General features: G+C 33.4%; 1 long non-coding RNA gene across 1 annotated transcript; it reads left to right on the forward strand.

Moving 5' to 3' along the window:
- The first annotated feature begins 2,163 nt into the window (after positions 1-2,163).
- Positions 2,164-18,334, forward strand: LOC140694102 (uncharacterized). Its single transcript, XR_012069853.1, has 3 exons — positions 2,164-2,318; positions 6,957-7,126; positions 18,241-18,334. It is a non-coding gene; the product is annotated as an uncharacterized lncRNA (long non-coding RNA).
- The last annotated feature ends 1,696 nt before the right edge of the window (positions 18,335-20,030 follow it).

A 20,030-nucleotide genomic window follows, 5' to 3' on the forward strand; every position in this document is an offset into this window, starting at 1 on the left:
TTCATGGTATTATACTTAGAAAAGATGCTTGAAATAATATTTATCTTCTTAAATTGTTGAGGCTTCTTCTGTGCCTGAGTTTATAATCTTTCCTTGAAAATGTTCCATGTGTATTGGAAAAGAATGTATATTCTGTTTTTGGGAGAACTACTCTTTTGGAAGTATCAACCATCTCCAATTATTTTATCATGTTTTAGTATCTTTGTTCCCTTATTAATTTTCTGTGTGAAAGAGCAGTCCAGTGATGGTAATAGGGTGTTATAGTATCCTGTTGTGATTTTGTTCCCAGCGATTTCTCTCTTTGTATCTATTAGTATTTGCTTTATGTATTTAGGTGCTGCTATATTGAGTGCATAAGTATTAATGGGTATAAAACCCTCATTTTGTATTGCTCCTTTAATCATCATATCATGTCCTTGTTTATCTTTCTCTATGACCTTTCTTGTAAAGTCTATTTGTGTGAAGTCAGTACTGCTAGTCCTGCTTTCTGGTCATGTGTATTTGCATGCAATATATTCTTCCATCTTCTCACTTTCAATTGTGTTTTCCACTTACTAAATTGGGTCTCTTGTATGCTTCATTATGTAGGGTCTTGTTATATTATCCCATCTGACAATATATATCTTTTAATTGAAGCACTAAGTCCATTATCATTTGTGAGAATTATTGATAGACTGGTGTTTATTTCCATTTGGAACTTCATTTTCCAGTTTATGTGGTATTTCCTTTTTGTTCATTTCTTTTTCTTTTTGTAGCTTGATAGTTTTCTTTTATTATCTTGGTTTCTTTATGGCTTTGCTATTTCATTGTAAGATTTTGACTTATGTTTACCTTGTTGTGTATTTATATTGACCCATAATGTATCTATTTATTTTAACTGATAATAATACAAACTCTTACCCATCCTACAGAGAAGAGAAAGAAGAAGAAAATACTCTGTATTGTCCTGTTTCATTCTGTGACCCTTAAAAATTTTGATGTTCTCTTTTACAACATCATATTTATTCTGTTGTAAGTCATTGTAGATATTGCCTTTATAATTATGCCTTTCTCTTTTCTATAGAATCCTGCTTCTTTTGTATTTAGAGTAGATCTTTCATTATTTCATTTTCTCTTGCCAAATTCTTTAAGTATTTGCTTGTGTGGAAGTTATTTACCTCTCCTTCTATTCTCAAAGATAGACTTGCTTGATATAGTATCTTTGATTACAGCTTTCTTTCATTCAGGAATTTCAATATGTCTTGCCACTGCCTTCTGCCGGCTGTATTTGTGTAGGAAACGAGTTTACATTTATTATGTATATAATTATATATATATATATATGTAAAGAACACCTAGAAATGAAGTTAACAAATAAGTTGAAAGCATATACGTTAAAAAACTGAAAATATTGGTGAAGGAAATTAAAACTGATCCAAAGAAATGAAAAGAACTCTTATGTTAATGATGTGAAACTATGTGGTTGAAACAACCTTTCAACCCAATGGAATCTATGTTTAGTGTGATTCATGTCAAAATACCTATGAGATTTTTCCATTATATAGAACAAATAATATCAAAATTTATATGTAACCACAAAGATCATGAGTTGCCAAAATAATCTTGAAAAAGAGTATTAAATGTAATGGTGTAAAATTCTCTGATGTTAAGCACTCCTACAAAGCTTTAGTAAATAAAACAACATGATACTGGCTCAGAAACAGACACAAATCAATAGAAGAGAATAGAACACCCAGATATAATCCCTCACACCTATGATCAATTAACCCATGAAAAAGAAATCTAGAGTATAAAATGATCATGAAATTGTTATACTTTTTCTGTAGAGGTTTTACACAAATTTCACTTTAAATTCCAAATCTTTAAAATTATTTTTTTTTTTTTTCATTATTGATTTCATGTTCACAAATCAAGTATTAATTTGTGTACAAAAGTATGGAGATTGGTTTTATTTCATAGACCCCAAAATTAAATTATTTAAAAAGATTTTGTGGGGAAAATATTTCCACATCACACTATAAAAATAAGCAACATTTATGTTTCATTTTAACTGGATGAATGAGAAGTAAACACAGGCGGAATGTTACACTTGGGTTGCTAGGAGACCCGTCGTTTTATGATGCCACAGCTACTCAGGTTGAGAACCATTGTGATGGCCTAGCAGTTTATCTGTGCAGTCCTGTCAAAGCAGCATTTGAAGTTGCAGTGCTCAAAATCATGCAGATTAGAAAAGTAACTGTAGAAAAAGTTATTTGAGATGACACATGTTTCTTCAGAATTTCAAGATGTGTCTCATAAAGATGGACCAACTGTTTCAGGTAACTCTGGTAGATCTCTATTGTGTGATCAAACATTCTCTGAGGACTTGGACTTGAGGTCTGTGATTGAAGAAAATGCTTTTCAGAGTTTGTCTGAAGAATCTTTGATAAAAAGACCATGTTACACACATTGTGTCTCTGAATCAGATGAAGATAATTATTTTCGTTCTCTGACATTTCCAAGAAATCTCTGGAAAATGGCTAGGAGTAACCAATATAAATCCATCTGGTGGGATGATAATGGATCTTCCATCGTGATTGATGAAGATATCTTTAAGAAGGTAGTTTTGGAAAGAAAGGCCTCTTTCAGAATATTTGAAACTGGAAGTATGAAAAGTTTAGTTAGACAGCTTAACCTTTATGGGTTTAGTAAATTGCGGCTGAATTTCAAAGATCTGCTTGTCTAGCTGACTTTCTGGCAGAAGAAAAAGAAGTCTGTTTTAAGTAAGGTATTCAGAAATTTTAGTAACCACTTGGTAACATATATGAAAGTTTATGTTGTACATCAATCAATGGTAATATATATTTAAAGCTAGATTTTGAAAATTGAATAAAATTACCAAGTCTTTAATTCTTTATTTTTTTCTAAAATTGGGGACAGTGCCATAAGTATTCAAGATTCAGAGAAACTTTGCTTGAAATTATGAATCTTATCAGAAATATATATAAAGGTATTTAAAGCTGCTTGTGAAAAGTGGCATTCACCGTTACTGCAAATGGTAACTTCTTTAATTTGATGACTATACTACTTAAATTTGTATTTTAAAAATAAGGAAATTTAAAAAATAGTCAGCAATGTTCATATTTTGATGATATTTTCTTTCAATTGTAAACGTGAAATCTGATGTTTTATACGTTAGGCTTATTGTAGTCTTGTATTTTGGTTTAAAATATTACTAAAATTTTTCTCTATTTTTGTAGCAGCAGTTCTACCATAATTCAAATTTTAAACGAGTCTTTCCCCAGCTTTTAATCAGAATAAGAAGAAGAGTTGGGATTAAAAATGCCTCTCTGTTATCTTCATTGGCTGAAGATTTCAACAAGAAGCACTTTATAGCAGGGGGTAATGTGGATAAACATAATTCTGCTTTTGTGACTGACACTAGTGGAGAAAGTGCATTTTTACCTGTTGCAAAATTAAATATGCCTCTAATTAGAAAGCCCCCTACTAGACAAATAAATGGTGATAAAAATACCCCGATCAGCGGTGATTTTTCTGCTCAATCATCAAGGTCAGTTAGACCACCAGAACAAATTGCAGTGGATCAGCATGCTATTTTAAATCAGTTGAACCTTGTCCACAGGCACACTCAAAGCAGATACACTGAAGCAAATGACCATATTATGAACTCATTAAAACTACAAATTCTACATCTCAGTACAGCATCTTGTCTCCCATGCAGAGTAATTATTTTGGACTGATGGTGGAGACTTCTGTTTTTCCAAATGGATATCACAACATATCTGCCAAAGAAGGTCGTTCTTCTAAACTTCAACCAGGGAGCAACGCACGGTTTCCAGTGAGAGTGACAGCTGATACATCAGCTACCTCTCTTTCAAGGCCAACTCATCAGCCAACTTCACTTTATGAACGTCATCCTAATTACAAGGGATCTACCAGAGGACTACCAGTTTATGCAGGATTACAAAGATTAAAATTGATGTTGGCAAATGTCGACAAATATCTGCACTTTTCTTATTTGAACAAGAAACATAGATGTGTACCTGTATTTACCTTATATTTTTTTAAATTAGGTTAAGTGTTAAATGGGAGACAAAGTTAACATTTACAGTTAAAATGAGATACTTGATATGATCATTTGATGGAACAATATGGCAGTAAATTTAAATACTGTCTTGTAAGGAGGAAGAGAAAATGGAAGAATTTGGAAAAAGACTAAAACATGGAGAGGGGGAAAAGCACTAAGTAGTTTCTTGTTCACCCTGAAAAGTATTAAAAGTGTTGTTAGGATAAGCTGGAACAGGAGATAAATGCAGGAACCGGCCCAGGGATCATGGTCTCTATTATGTCATTCCTGGAATCATGAAGGTCACATGATGTAGTCTCAGATGGCACATTCAGCATGTGGTAGAATTTAAGAAGTAATTTTATCTATGGTCTTCTTTGTGCTGTTTTCAAAGCATTAAAATTGGTGCTTTCATTTCCTGCCCTCAAGAGTCTACATTATATTTTCAAGTCAATAGTTTATGTTGCTTTTATGTTCAAGCCAAAGACAAGCTTACATCCTCAGGGTGGCACTTAATTCCTTTCCAAATCTAAGCCCACGAATCATCTTGGTTTAGTCATTTCTTTATAAATCTGGCATCTCACTACCTTGGTATATCTTTATGTTTCACTGTATGTGGAAATATATCCAGGCAAACGATTGTCAACTATGTTAGCTTCAACCTCACCACATATACTCCAGGTCATCCTTGGACTTTGGATGTCCTCCTTTCATCTACTTAGACTTTCCCAGTCTCAGCACAGAAACCACCTCCTCCTGATGTTTTCTGTCTATCCCCCTTTCCTTGTCTAACTTGGATACCAGTACAGTATGCACAGCACATGTCACAGGATGCATTTTCGTATTAAGTGAATGAAAAACACATGTTGACTTTAAGCAAAATCTACTTTATTGAAACAACAAAACTCTCATGGTTTTCAAACTATTTCATTATGGTCTTTACTCTTCACCGCAAACTAGATCTTTCATATCCCAAGGACTAGTCACGCAAGACAGTAAATGGAGGTAGGTACAGGAGACAAAGTAATATTTACTTCTTAATTCATGCCTCCAGAGGCATAAAGCAATCCGTTCTCATTTGCTGGAGTTTTTCCTGTCTCTTCATCACCCACCCAACACAAAACAGCTGATTCTCTTCTCCATACCAATAACTATACTGACTTATGATTAATTTACATCTTAGAATGAGAGCTTTTTCCAGAAGAGACAGTGACGTTGCAAACAATTAATGTAGGTTTATACATCCTACATAACTTGTGCCCCTTCTAACCTTCACAAAGGAAGTATCTAAGTGGTACTATCCCCTTGGTTGGGGTTCTCGTATTCAGTAACCAAATTGCAATCTAAAATATGTGGACTAGAAGGAGGTGAGGGTGGTGGAATTAAAAATTTGTCCAACTGCAAGAATACCAAATTTATACAGATGTTAGGAAATATAAAATATTCATGGACGTCTTTGATGGTTTCCCATTAATTTAAAATAAAAGGTGAAGCATATTCAGAATGTGAAATACCCTGAAATGCTGGGAAAATAGTAGGCAATTTCAGGGACCCTAAGGCTTTTACTCACAATGATGCAGCTAGTGTCATCTGATAAGACCGTAATGGCAACATTGAGTCCTGAAAATGTGTCTCCATTTGTGAAGAAAGCCTTTGATAACCTGGAGAATGGGCAAATTGACCAGTGTAACCTCTAACAACATCCCATAAATATGACCTTCACCAAGAGAATAAAAGAGCCCACTTGCAGCAGGAGAATTGTGTCTGGACAGCAGTGGTGTTTCCTACAACAGAAACATCAAGTTTTTAAGTTTGTCAGCTCAAATCTGATGGTGGCTATGTTGTTGCTTACATTAGCAGTCTGGGGTTCAGATGGGCTGGTTCAGCAGCTTGTTTCCAGCTCTCTTATCACACAGTGGGTCTTACCGTGATCATCTTAACAAGGTTCTATACTGATAAGTCAAAAGCTACAGTTTACTTACAAAATTAGAAATTCTAAGGAAGAATATTATTTGTTTGTCCATCTGTAGTTTTCTACCTGGGAAAAGCTAGACTATTGGCAAAAGTACAAAAGTTGGCTGATGCTTTGAAAATTATACTCTGAGCTCTACCCACTGAATTCTTCCATTAAATAATACAAATCTCTCTACCACTGTGTGTGTGTGTGTGAAGATGGATTGTTAAGCAGTAACTACGTTTGTCTTAGTTGAGTCATCAGTGAATTTTTCCTCTGCACCTGTCAGAATGTCTGTGAATTAAGAGTTTCATTGAGCCACCAGATTGTCTTCAGATTAGGGAGAGGTAGATTATATTTTTCCCTGTATACTAATTGTTACCTGTTCATTGAATCCAGAGCTGATGCTAGGGCCAAGCCACTGAATCCTTGAATTGGACTGAGGCATATACATTCTGCAGTCCCCAGAGCCCAGCACTGGACTGTGTCCTCTTTTTAATTTAAACTTATGTCTAAGTTTTTTTCTTTTAATTCTCATTGTTGACACAACTTACTTTGGCTTTGAACACCCGTTGACTAGTTTATAGGGACTGGAACACTGACTTATTCCCGTTCACCTTGAAATTGCAATAAACTTTTTTCCTTGTATTACCTGGAATAGAGTGAGCATAGTCATCATTTTGAGAGCAGTCCTCAGTCCTAATAATGCAGAAATTTGCACTTCTTTGCCCAGCACTTGAGCAAGAATATTTGTTGTGTATCTGAGGGATTATCCTCACATACCCTAATGCAACCATGAGAAAACACCACATTGTTATTGAAAATCAAGACTTTGTCAGTATTGCATTCCCATTGCAAAACAGTTAAGAATTGTAGGAGTTATGAGATTTAACCATGCTGAGATTTTTTGCAACCTAGCATGTTCATTTCCTACAGATGCTGTCGGGGAGTTGAGACCATTGGTCACAGACATTGAACTTTATCACTCACAACAAGAGCAGCCAGTTTTAAATTTGTATCCATTCCCTAATCTCAGATGAATACACAGAGTGAAATTTTGATGCCTACAGAAGCAGTGGGCTAAGATGAAGAAAACTTAAAGCATGGTAAGACCCTAATTTTATTAGTATCTTTATGTATAATTTATTTGAATCATTTATTTATTAGTATATTTACCTATGATAAGTATATCTTGACTCAAGTTTACTTGCTGCAAAACGAATCATGAAAAATGACATGGGAAACCATGATCATTAAATTTCCATTTTTACTAACGCTTTTATTGACATATAATTGGCATAAAAGATTGTGTGAGTTTAGGTGCACAGGATAGGGATTTGATTTATAAGTATTAAGAAATAAATATCATAGCAAGTTTAGGGAGAATTCATTATCTAATTTAGATACAATTTTAAAGAAATACAATTTGTCTTTTGGTTGTGATGAGAAATCTTATGGTCTATCCCCTTAACAACATTCATATAGAACATAAAGCAGTAATAATTGTAATTTTCATGTTTTTACAGGGCATCCCTAGAACAGATTTATTTTACTGCTGGAGGTATGTAGATTTTGAGTGCATTAATCAAATTCTCCTTTCCCAACCACTGCCTCTGTTATGTACAAATCAAATTATTTTTTCTATAAGTGTGTTTGTTTGTTTTTGAAGTGCACTTTAATCTATAACTCTGTGTTAGTTCCTCTTACATAACATAATGTTTGCTATTTTTAATACATGTCAAACTGATCACAACAATAAATATAGTTTTGATAGTTGCTATTTAAAGATAATTCATAGTTATTGACTATTCCCCACATAGTAAATTTCTTGTCCCTGATCTTTTAATTTGCAACTGGATAATTTTCTCTCTTAATTTTCCTCAATTATTTGTTTTTCTTCACCACATTTCCCTCCTTCATGTGAGCAACCTTTTATTTTCTATATATATAACTTCTTTTCTGTTTTGTTATGTTCATTTCTTTAAATTCCTAATATGAGTAAAACTATTCTAAATTTGTCATTCTCTGTCTGACATTTTTCACCTAACATATTACCCTCTTGTTCTACCCATTTTTTGCAAATGACAAGAACTTATTCTTTTTATAGCTGAGTGATAACCCATTGTAATTTTATGTGTGTGTGTGCATATATATATATATATATATATATGTTTAGTGTGCATATATATATATAAATATAGATAAATCTGTAGTTAATAGATGGGTAGATATATATACTATAAACACACATTTCTTTATCCATCATCTATTGAAAAACAATTAATTTGCTTCTATAGCCTGGCTATTTTAAATAATGCCACAGTGAATATAGGGGTGAATTTATCTTTTCAAATTTGTGTTTATGTTTTCTTGGGATAAGTATTTAGTTATGGAAATGTTGGTTCATTTTTAATTTTTAGATAAAACTCCATACTCTTTTCCACAGAAGCAGCACAAATTTACATTCACTCAAGCAGTGCAGCAGGGTGCTTTTTCTTACATCCTCAACAATATTTATATTTGTTTCATTTTTGATTATAGGCATTCTGACAGGAGTGACATAATATCTCATTGAGTTATGGTCTTGCTTTTTTCTCATGATTAGTCATGTTGACCATTTTCATGTGTCTTTTGATTACCTTTCCCCCACTGTATATTCATTTTTTTGTAATGGGCTAAATGACCATAACTGTCTGATTTCATTTTTAGGCATTCTGTTGTGTTCCATTATTCTGTTTGTTTTATGCCACTACCATATTCATTACTGTATCTTTGTATTACAGTTAAAAATCAGGGAAAGTGTTACATCCTGTTTGTTCTTTGTCAAAGTTGTTTGTGTTTTTAGTTTGTTTGTTATCTTTACTTTCGTTTTTTTTGTGATTTCAACTCTTTTGTGTTTACATGTAAATGTAATAATTATTTTTTAAAAGTGTCTGAAAATGCCATTTTTATTTTGAAAAGCACTGAATTTAATTTGTGTATTTTCTTGGCTAGTATTGTCATTTAAACAATATTTTTCTCCTAATCTATGAACACTGTATATCCTTTTATCTGTTTTCATTATCTTCAATTTCTGTTATAAATATATTATAGTATTTTGAGTACAGGTTTTTTACCTCCTTTTTTGTATACATTTCTTGATTTTTTTTTGTAATGCAACTGTAAATGAGACAGTTCCCTCACTTTCTGTATCTGTTAACTTGTTGTTAGTGTGTAGAAATGCAAGATTTCTGTATGTTAATTTTACATTCTGAAATTTTACCAAATGCATTGAAAAGCACTCATAGCATTGTGGTGTCTTTTTTACGATTTCTGTTTAAGTATTTCATCTGCAAACAGATTCTTATACTCCTTTTCAGAAATACCTATATTTTATTCACTTTTATTTTGGATAGCTATGGCTAGAATTTCCAATACTATACTGAATAATAGTGGCAAGTGTGAACATTCTTGTCTTCTTCCTGCTCTTACAGTAGATGCTTTCAGCTTTTAATCAGTGAGTGTCATGTTAGCTGAGTTCTTGTCATATGCGACCTTAAATGTGTTGAGTTATGTTTCCTCATACCCATTTTGAGGAGAAATATAATCATAAATAGATACTGAATTTGTCAAAACATTTTATGGGACTTTTGAGGTTACCATATAATTTTTATTTTTCAATTTGTTAGTTTGGTGTATCATATTGATAAATTTCTGGGTGATGAATCACTTTTGCATCAGTGGGATAAAAGGGACTTAATCATACTATATAATTCTTTTAATGTTTTGTTTGCTTTGCTAATATTTATTGATGTTTTTTCACGTATGCTTATCAGTAGTATTTAAACTGTAATTTTATGAGATATTTGTTCCTGTTTTAGTAATAGTGTGATACAGAAAGGTGGGGTAGGAAACCTTCTTTCCTTTGCAAATTTTTTGAATTCTCTGAGAAGTATAGGTGATAACTCTTCTGTATATGTTTGGCAGAAGTCACCTGTGAAACTGTCAAGTCCTGGAATTTTGTTTCTTGGGAGATTTTGTTTAATTACTTATTCAATTTCATTAGTGATAATCAGTTAATATTTTCTATTTCTCATTCCATTTTGGAGATTAGATCTTTCTAGGAAATTGTCCATTTCTTCTAGGGATTCCATTTTAATTGGCATATAATTTGTTGTATCATCTTATGATGCTTTCTTTTCCATTGACATAAGCTGTAACTTCTCATATATTTTGCAGCTTTTTAACCGGCATTCTCTTTTTTGCTCATGAGTCTCATTAAAGTTTATCAGTTTTATTTATCTTTCAAAGGCCATTATGTAGTTTCTTTAGATATTTCTACTTTTAATCTTTATTTTATGTATTTATGTTCCAAACTATCAGCTTTCTTTCTTTCTACTAACAAGTTTGTTTATTATTTTGCATCATCTTTTGTTTGTAAGATTATGTTATAAGAGATAGATATTTCTTATTTGTATAAGTGGGATTGTTTTCCTATAAGCATCCCTATTAATACTGCTTTTGCTATATCTCAAGGTCTTTGTTTTTGTTGTTATATTTCTTTTTGTATTTTTTTATTTATGCAGCAATCCATTGCTTGTTTAATGTTGTATGATTTATCCTCCACACTTTACAATTTTTCTCATGTTTTTCTTTTTAGTAAATTGCTATTCTCACAGAATCCATATGTTTCTTCACAAAACAAGGAGAAAAATAATAAAATTTACACTAAATTCTGAAAGGCACAAATTTTCAAAAATTATCCTTGAAAAATGAACAAAGCTGTGAGTATTATCCTCCCTGACTTTAGAACATACTACAAAGCTACAGTAATCAAAACATCAAAATATGTCACTAATAGAGTCACAAAGATCAATGGAACAAAATAAAGAGCCCTAAAATAAACACACACACATATGGTCAATTAGTCTATAATGAAGGAGGCAAGAGTATACAATGGAAAAAAGGCAGTCTCTTCAACAAGTAGTTTTGGGAAAACTGGAAATTACATGTAAAAGGTAAATGGAAGAGCCCTTCTTTCCATAGAATACAAAATAAAATAGAAATGGATTAATTTCCTAAATGTAAAACTTGAAACTGTACAATCTCTGAAAAAAACAGGAGCAGAAGTGCCTTTGTGATAAATCTTTGCAATATGTATTTTTGATCTATCTACTAAGTAACAAAAAAAGGAAAACTAACAATAACTTTTTAATTATACTGAGGAAAAAATAGATGTAATATGGGATACAGTGATTCCACTTCTTGTATAATTGTGAAATGCAAAACCATTTGCAGAGCAAAGGAAACCTTCAGCAGGACTACGACAATACACAGAATAGAAGGAAGTTTCATACTATGAAACCAACAAGGTGTTAATATCCATTATGTATATATAGCATATTAAACTCATTATTTAAAAAAAAAATACCACAACTTAAAAACAGTTGAAGGATCTTCATGGAAACTTTTCAAAAACAGACATGTGGATGATTTTCATGTACATAAAAAGAAACATAATGTTGCTATTAATTAAGAAACCATAAATCAATACCAGAATGAATTATAATCTCACAGCAACCAAAATGGCTATTAAAAAATTCTTCAAATGACAAACATTAATATGAATGTCAATAAAAGGGAACCCAGGTACACTGTTGGTGGAAATATAAATTGATGCATCCACTATTAAAAAACTGTGGACAGTGCTAAGGAAACTAGAAATAGGAATATTATATGTAGCCACAATTCCAGTTTTTGTTATAAATCTGATAAAAATGAAAACATTAAATTTAAAGGATATATTACCCCCAACGTTCTTAACATCTTTATTTATAATAGCCAAGGATAGAAGCACAAATCAACTGCCCATCAACAGATGATTGACAGAGATAGATGTGAGATATAGATAACATAATAAAAACTTAGTCATTGTCATATCAAAAAATAAAATTCTGCCATTTGGAACAATGTGACTGGACCCAGATAGTGTTGCATATAGCAAAATAAGTCATACAGAGAAAAACACTCTATGTTACCACTTTCATGAGGAAACTAAATGTATAAGAGAAATTATCATAAAAAAACAGAAACAGAATCATATATATATGTGTAGTGTACCAAGTAGTGGTTTCCACTGGGGACAGGGAAGAAGGATGGGGAATACAGAAATATGCAAGCTACTAATAATAACTTAGAGAACCAACAGGGCTATATTTACTGCACAGAGAAATATTTTAATAATTTAACTGATTTTAAAGAGATTATAGGCATATATTATACTAAAATGTGCATGCATGTGGGAAAATATTGAAGAAAACACCCAGGAAAAACAAAGTATTTTGTAGTACTCTGATATTAAGGGAGGTGATTAGTTCACTTTCTTTGCTCTTCTTATAATGTACTTATTAGAATTTAAGATTTTAAACGTAAAATCATATTCTTTGAGAAGAGTGTCATAAGTTTCAACTATTTCTGTCTCTCCCCTTAAATCTACAGTCAGTGAAACGATCACATCTCAAGAAAAATAACTACAACACAAAACAATACTCCAGAACACATGTGTACAGCTGAAGTTTGGTGGGCTAAAACACATAAAGTTGGCTGAACTGAGGGAAGAGCAGAGTTGGTGCCTGTGACCATGGTCCACTTACTAGGGTTTCTGAGCCCAGAGTTTCAGAGTTCTCAGTAGAATCAGGGTCTCATTGGTTCACACAGCATCAGCCTCCAACTGCACCAGTACTCATGGTCACAGGTAACTTGGAGGGAGCCAAAATGGAGACAGAATTTCCAACCTTTTGACACTCAGACATTCATGACACTCTCTCTACTTCCCATTCACAGTGGGGGAGACAATGTACCTTGAAACATTGGACATGGCAAAGGCAGTTGCCTGAGTTCAACTACCCATCTGTCTTTACACCTTTCCTCAATGTGTGCACTGTGTCTTAAGGGATATCAGATAAAAGGAAGGGTTCACCGGCCAAGTGACAACGGTGGCATTAACTACCAGAGAAGTCTAAGAAGTGACAATGTAAACAATCTTTTATCCAGACAGTAGCGACTAGAATGTGCCATTTTGAAATATTTTCAGAGGTAGCTCAGTTAAGCAAAACCAAAAATTGTGCAATATTGCAAACTACCAGAAAACAAAAGCAAGGACGCCAAATCCCAATCTGGTTTTTAGTGTCATCAGAGAAATAATTTACCAGGACCATGACCAATCACAGTAACATTATAGGGCTCGCACACCCACAGATACACACACACAGACACTGACACAGACAAAGACACACATGCACAGGCAAATGCATACACACACACACACACACACGCACACAAACATCAACACTGCAGCAAACAAATTTAAAGTCATGGAATATTGCCGTATAACTAATAGAGAATCCAAAGAGATGCCATACAAAAACTCAATACAAAAAACAAAACTCAGAAAGCAGTTTAGTGAGCTCAGGAATAAAATAAATGTTCATAATGTATACATTACCTAAGAGACTGAAACTATGAAACAACCAAACATTATTGGAGGACCACATGAACTTAATAAGTGATATGAAGAATGCAACAGAAAGTATTGGATGAAGACTCTCTTGTGGAAGAGAGATTAGCAAACTCACAAATACAAAACAAGAAATGATAGGAGAGGGCAGAGATTCAAGATATTAAAAAGTGAGGATATTCTACAATAGCCATCAGACTTCTTCAGGAAGTGCATATTAGAGTGAAATCCTGGAGGGAGAAGAAAGTTAGAAGACAGTTGATGGTTTATTTAAAGTTGATATAGTTGATAACTTCCTTAACCTGGGTAAGGAACTGATATACAAGTCCGTGAGCCAACAAAACACCAATAACTTTAAGACAATGGGACCTTCTTCAAGATACGTCATCTGCAAATTGGCAAGTCAATGACAGAGTAAAATTTTAAAAGCAGCCAAGAAAAGTTATGTTAATCTACATAGAAACCCCCATTAGGCTATCAGCAGATTGCTGAGCAGAAAACATAAGCCGAGGGTAATTATAAAGACATTTTCAAACTACTGAAATAAGAAATCTCCCACCCAAGAATACTCTAACTTGCACAGTTATCACTTATTTGTAAAGTGAAAATAAGGACTTTACCAGACAAAGAAACCTGAATGAGATGTAAAAAACAAAACCTAGACACCTTACAAGAGGTTCAGGAAAGAGCTATTCTAAGAAAAATAAAATGGCAAATATACGCAAAATATTGAACAAAATACTAAGCAAAGACCATGAGAATGTTGCAACTGTTTCCTTAGGTATGTTTTTAAATGCTTCTATTTTATATGATTTAAAGAGAGAAAAATAGTAATTCACTTGCAATAAATATAGGTACATCAATCTGGTAACATGTTAAAACAGAAATAGAAATAATTTGAGTCAGTATTCATAAAAGGTAAAGACTAAAATTGAAACAATATTAAAGGAAGATGCTATCAGCAGAAAAAGGACTAAATTATACATGAGATGTTTTATTTTTAATTGAAGAACAGTAGATGTACTATATTGTGTAGTTTCTGATGTACAGTATAGTGACTCCAACCACTTTTTAGATTAGATTGCATTATAAATTATTACAGTAATTGTAACATACAATTATTTTAAGTTATTGCTTGTAATTCCCTGATCTATACAGATTATCCTTGATGCTTATCTCCTTTTTGTATACTACTTTTTATCTCTCAGTGTCCTACCATTAAATTGTCTTTCCCTTCCCCTTTGGTAAATATAAATTATTTCCCATATCTTTCAGTCTTGTCTATCTAATCTCTCTATCTCTCTATGATGTCTCTATCTATCTATCTATCTATCTATCTATCTATCTATCTATCTATCAATCTAACTGTCTAGCTATATGTCTATCTATCATGTGTCTATGTATCTATCCTTCTATGTATCTACTTATCTGTCATCTATCAACAGATATCTATATATAGATGTACACATATATTTGTTATTCTTTAGATTCCACATATATTTCATATTATATACTTTTGTCTTTGTCTAAGTTACTTCACCAAGCACAATATTTACTAGGTCCAATCATGATGCTGAAATAACCATGTGTTATACTTTTTCATGGCTGAGTAATATTCCATTGCATATTTCCAGAATCATCATATGTTCTTAAGTCCATAGTCTACTGTGGACACTTGGATTGCTTCCCTGTCTTGCATATTATAAACAGTACAGTTGTGAACATTGGTTTTACTCATTTAGGGTTTCTTCTCCAGATATTTCCAAGGAGAGGTGTTAGTGTTTCATATGGTAGTTCTGTTTTAGGTGTTAAAAAAATCTGAATATTGTTTTAAAAAAAAGTTCTACAAATTTACATTCCTACCAAGTGTATACAAGTGATTTGTTTCTTCAAAGTCATCTCCAACAGTTTCTATTTTACGACTTTTTGATAATAGCCATTTGACCAGTGTGAAGTGATACCTCATTGTGGTTTTGAACTGCTATTAACTAATAATTAGTAATGTTGAGCATTTTTATCACTAGCATGTTACTTATCTGTAGGTTTGCTTTGGAAAAATATTAACTCAGGTACTCTGCTCTTTTTTTGATTGGGTTTTTGTTTTTCACATTAAGTTGTGTAACCTAAATCCATGTTACATCTATTAACTTGCATCTATTATCCCCTGGTCACTTGCATTATTTGCAAATATGTTCTCCAATTACACAGGCAGTGTTTTCATTTCATTCAAATTTTCCTTATCTGTGCAGAAGTTTTCAAGTTTATTTAGGTCTCACTTGCTTATTTTTGCTTTTATTTCTTTTGCCTTAGGAGACTGAAACAAGAAAATATTCCTGTGATATATATCCTATAGTGTATCACCTATATCCCCTTCTAGAAGTTTTATAGTATCAAGTCTTACATTTAGGTCCTTAATACACTTGGAGTTTATTTTTGTATATGATGTCAGGGAATGCTCTCATTTCACTGTTTTACATGTAGATGTCCAGGTTTCCAAACACCATCCATTGACAAGACTGTCTTTTCTCCATTGTGTACTCTTGCCTCATTTATCATTTATTCAGTGCTCATAGGTGTGTGGAATTATTTCTAGGCTCTCTATCTGATTTTATTGATTATACCTCTGTGCCAATGCCATGCAGCTTTTATTACTGTAGCTTTTTACTATAGTAAGGAATCTGGGAGGTTTATTCCTCCAGATTTGTTGTCTTTACTCAAGATCATTTTGACAATTTTTAATGGTTTCATGTAAAACTTAGAGTTATTTATTTTCTGGTTCTGTGGGAAATACTACAGCTTCATAACAGGAATTGCACTAAATCTGTAGGTTTCTTTGTGCAGTTCGGCCATGTTAACAATATTAACTCTTTCAATCCAAGAGCACAAGACATCATTCCATTTTATTGAAACATTTTTAATTTCTTTGTCAATGTTTTTTAATTTTCAGTGTTTAGATCTTTCATATATGTGGTTACATTTATTCCAAGATATTCGGGAGACTGGGATTTTAAATAGTATTGCTTTCAACGTCCATTTTAGGGTATCTCATGATTAACGTGTAGAAATGCAGAGACAACTTTACATTAATATTGTACCCTGCTCCCTTGTTGAAATAACTTATTGTTGATATTAGTCTGTGTGGAGAACTTAGGACTCAATGTAAATTGTTATGTCATCAGTACTGGTGCAAACTTTGCTCTTTCTTTCCATTTTGCATTTCTTTTTCTTCTTTTTCTTTCCTTTTCCTTTCTTCTTTTACTATGGAACAGAAGTGCTGAGAGTAGGAATCCTTGTCTTATTCCTGAATTTACCCAGAAGGCTTTCAGCTTTTCCCCTAAGTATTATAAATTGTTATAAGTGACCTATAGTATGTTGAGAGATGTTCCCATTATAATCTCTTTCATGAGAGTTCTGATTATGAATGTATGTTGAATTTTGTCTAATGCTTTTTCTGTGTGTATTGACATGGTCCTGTGAATTTTGTACTTCCTTTATAAAATATGTGTCATGCTGTTTTACTTGTGTATGTTGAAACATCCCTGTGACTCTGGACGGAGTCCAACTAATCATCGTGTATAATAAATTCTATGTATTGCTGGATTAATTTGTTGATGTTTTGTTGAGAATTTTTTAATGTATATTCATCAAGGATATTGGCTTTACATTTTCATTTCTTTTTTTTGTTAGTGTCTTTGACTGGTTTTGTTATCATGTTATTAGTGGTCTCATAGAATAAATTTGGGAATTTTCCTTCCTAATACATTTTTTGAAATAGTTTAGAGGAAAGAGGTTTTAGTGAAGACATCCAGGCATTTTGTTCAAAGGATGTTTTTAAAACTATAGATTTTATTTAAATTATGCTGATTGCTCTTTTCAAGTTTTCAGTTTTCTTTTTATTCAGTGTTGACAGGCTGTACTTTTAAAGAAATTTGTCCATTTCTTTAAGGTCATCCAGTTAGTTGTCACGTAACTGCTCAGAGTGATTTCATAATCTTTGTTTGCATTTCTGTACTATCAGAAATTATTTCTAACATTTCATTTCTTATTTTGTTTGGGTTGACTCTGTATTTCTTTATAATCCTGGCTAAATGCTTATCAATTTGTTAATATTTTTAAGAAAAAAACTGTTGATTTTATGAATTTTTATTTAATTTTTAATATTTATTTTATTTATTTTCAACCTAATCATTAAACTTTACTCACTCTACTGTCTTTGTGTTTTGTTTATTCTTATATCTATTTATTTTGGCTGGTTAACATTTTCCTTTGTGTGAGGTTTTTCTTTTTCCTTGGAGAAGCCCTCAATTTTTCTAAACTTCCTTCTTAGATTTGCTTTGCTGCATCCCATATATATGATAAAGCTGTGTTTTCATTGTAATTTGTCTTCAGGTATGATTTTATTACCTCTTTGTTTTCATCATTGACCTTGTTTTATTTTATTTTTTAAAGGATGAGGCTTAATCTCATATTTGTGCTTATCTTGTTCTTCTTTCTAGAGTTGATGCATATTTCCATAATTTTATGTATGGAGAAATATTTGCTGTAATCTGTATTTGCTTAAAGTTCCTGAGGCTCAATTTATGACATAATATGTGGTTAATTCCTTAGATAACATCCTGAGCACACTTGAGAAGTTTATGTGTTCTCCTTTTCTGATGCAATGTCCAATACCTGAGTTAGGTTCAAATGACCTAATATGCCATTAATACCTCTGTTTCCTTACAGATATTCTTTTGTGATGATATGGCCATCAGAATAGTGAGTTGTTCAACACATCTACTATTATTGTTTTATAATAAATTAATTCCTTCATGTCTAATATTTCTTTTTATTCTTAGGATCTACAGTGTTGGGTCCATATATAATTTAATGAGTGTAATACTGTATTTTTATATTGATCTCTTTTTTTATATAATCTCATATTTCACTTTCACTGGGGCCCTTATTTTAAAACGTATTTTGTATGAGTTGAGCACTGCAAACTGCACTTTCTTGTCATTTCCATGAAACATCTTTTCCATCTATTTACTGATTGTGTTTAACTTCCACCATAAAGTGAGACTTTTTGTGGGGGATGCGAAGATGGTTGAGAAGAATGATGCTCGTAGCTCACATTTTCCCACAAATTCATCAAGACTCACATCCACAGACCTACTCAACTAACCAGAGAACCTGCAGTACTATGATAGAACATTGTCCTCTTCAAAGATAAAGATGCAAAAAATCTGGTAAAAAAAATGAATTAAGAAGAAAAGGCAAAACAGATTGGGACAGGTCCCAAAAGGTAAAGATGCAAAAAATCTGGAAGAAGACAATGAAGAAAGAAAGAAGAAAAGGCAAAACAGATTGGGACAGGTCCCATAGTGAGGGAGCAGCAAAGAAGGACTGGTGCTCATTCACTGAGTTTCCCCTCTCCAACTGAGAGGTCGGCAGGATGGAGGAGGAGCCTTCAAGAATTGAACCTCTATATGTTATAAGTTGACTGACAGTACTAAGTTAAACAGGCACAGAGGATCCCTATGACACCAAGCCCAAGAGGCAACCTGGCAGCTGGGGGCAGGGCCATGCTGCCCGACCTGGGTGGAAGATGATGATGGTTGCACTGAGGCAGCCCAGGGGAATGGAGGGGGCTGTGTGCCATTGCTGTGGTTGCAAAGGGAAAACAACCTGGGCCCTCCATTAAACAACAAGGCAGACTAGCCCTGTGAGGGGAAAGGTGCATTCCGAATCTCTGAAAATCCACAAAAGTATCTAGGACAAGAGACCTGGGGTTCAGACACAGCCACCATAGCCTCTGGTGCTTTACACCCTGGCAGCAGCGAGAGCAAAACCTCCATTCACTCCTAAGGACTTAGCAGCCTTAAGCGCCTAATGGGGACTTGTCTACAGTCTGAGACATATAAGATATTACTGTCCTATTCCCTCAGAGAACTTGCTCTGACAATGCAAACAAGGAGCTGGGTTTTGACCCAGACCAGTGACAGGGCACATAGCTGTGGAGAGACCGGCACCCTGAGGGGGCTGATGGCCCGCCAAATTTTGGGCTGTAATGCAGCCCCTGACCATGTGGCTGGGAGAGGGCTTGATGCCCACTACTGCCTGGTCAGTCTGAAACATGTGACTGAGGTATCAGTCAGGGCAGTGACAAGACAGCCCAGAGTAAAGAGAGCTGCTCCGGAACCAGTGTTGGGAGTAGGAGTGTTCTGCTTGCTGACAGACCCTGGGAGCTGCACAGATGTGGGCTCCAATGGAGGGCTTCTGGAAAAAGCAAGATGAGCTTCCAAACCAGGATGAATACAGAAAGAGTTCACATTAACAGTACACAGTATCCAGGACACTCTGACCACCCCCTTGTTTTAATCTGTTTTTACCTATTCCATTTTCTATTATCCTATTAATTATTATTTCTTGGGCACTTGTATACACCCCCCTTTTAAATCCCAGTTAAATTTATAAAAATAATTTTATTATTATTATCATTTTTCAAAACTCTGTTTCAGCTTGTTCTTCTATTA

Source organism: Vicugna pacos, unplaced genomic scaffold (assembly GCF_048564905.1).
Source record: "Vicugna pacos unplaced genomic scaffold, VicPac4 scaffold_20, whole genome shotgun sequence".
Classification (NCBI taxonomy): Eukaryota; Metazoa; Chordata; class Mammalia; order Artiodactyla; family Camelidae; genus Vicugna; species Vicugna pacos.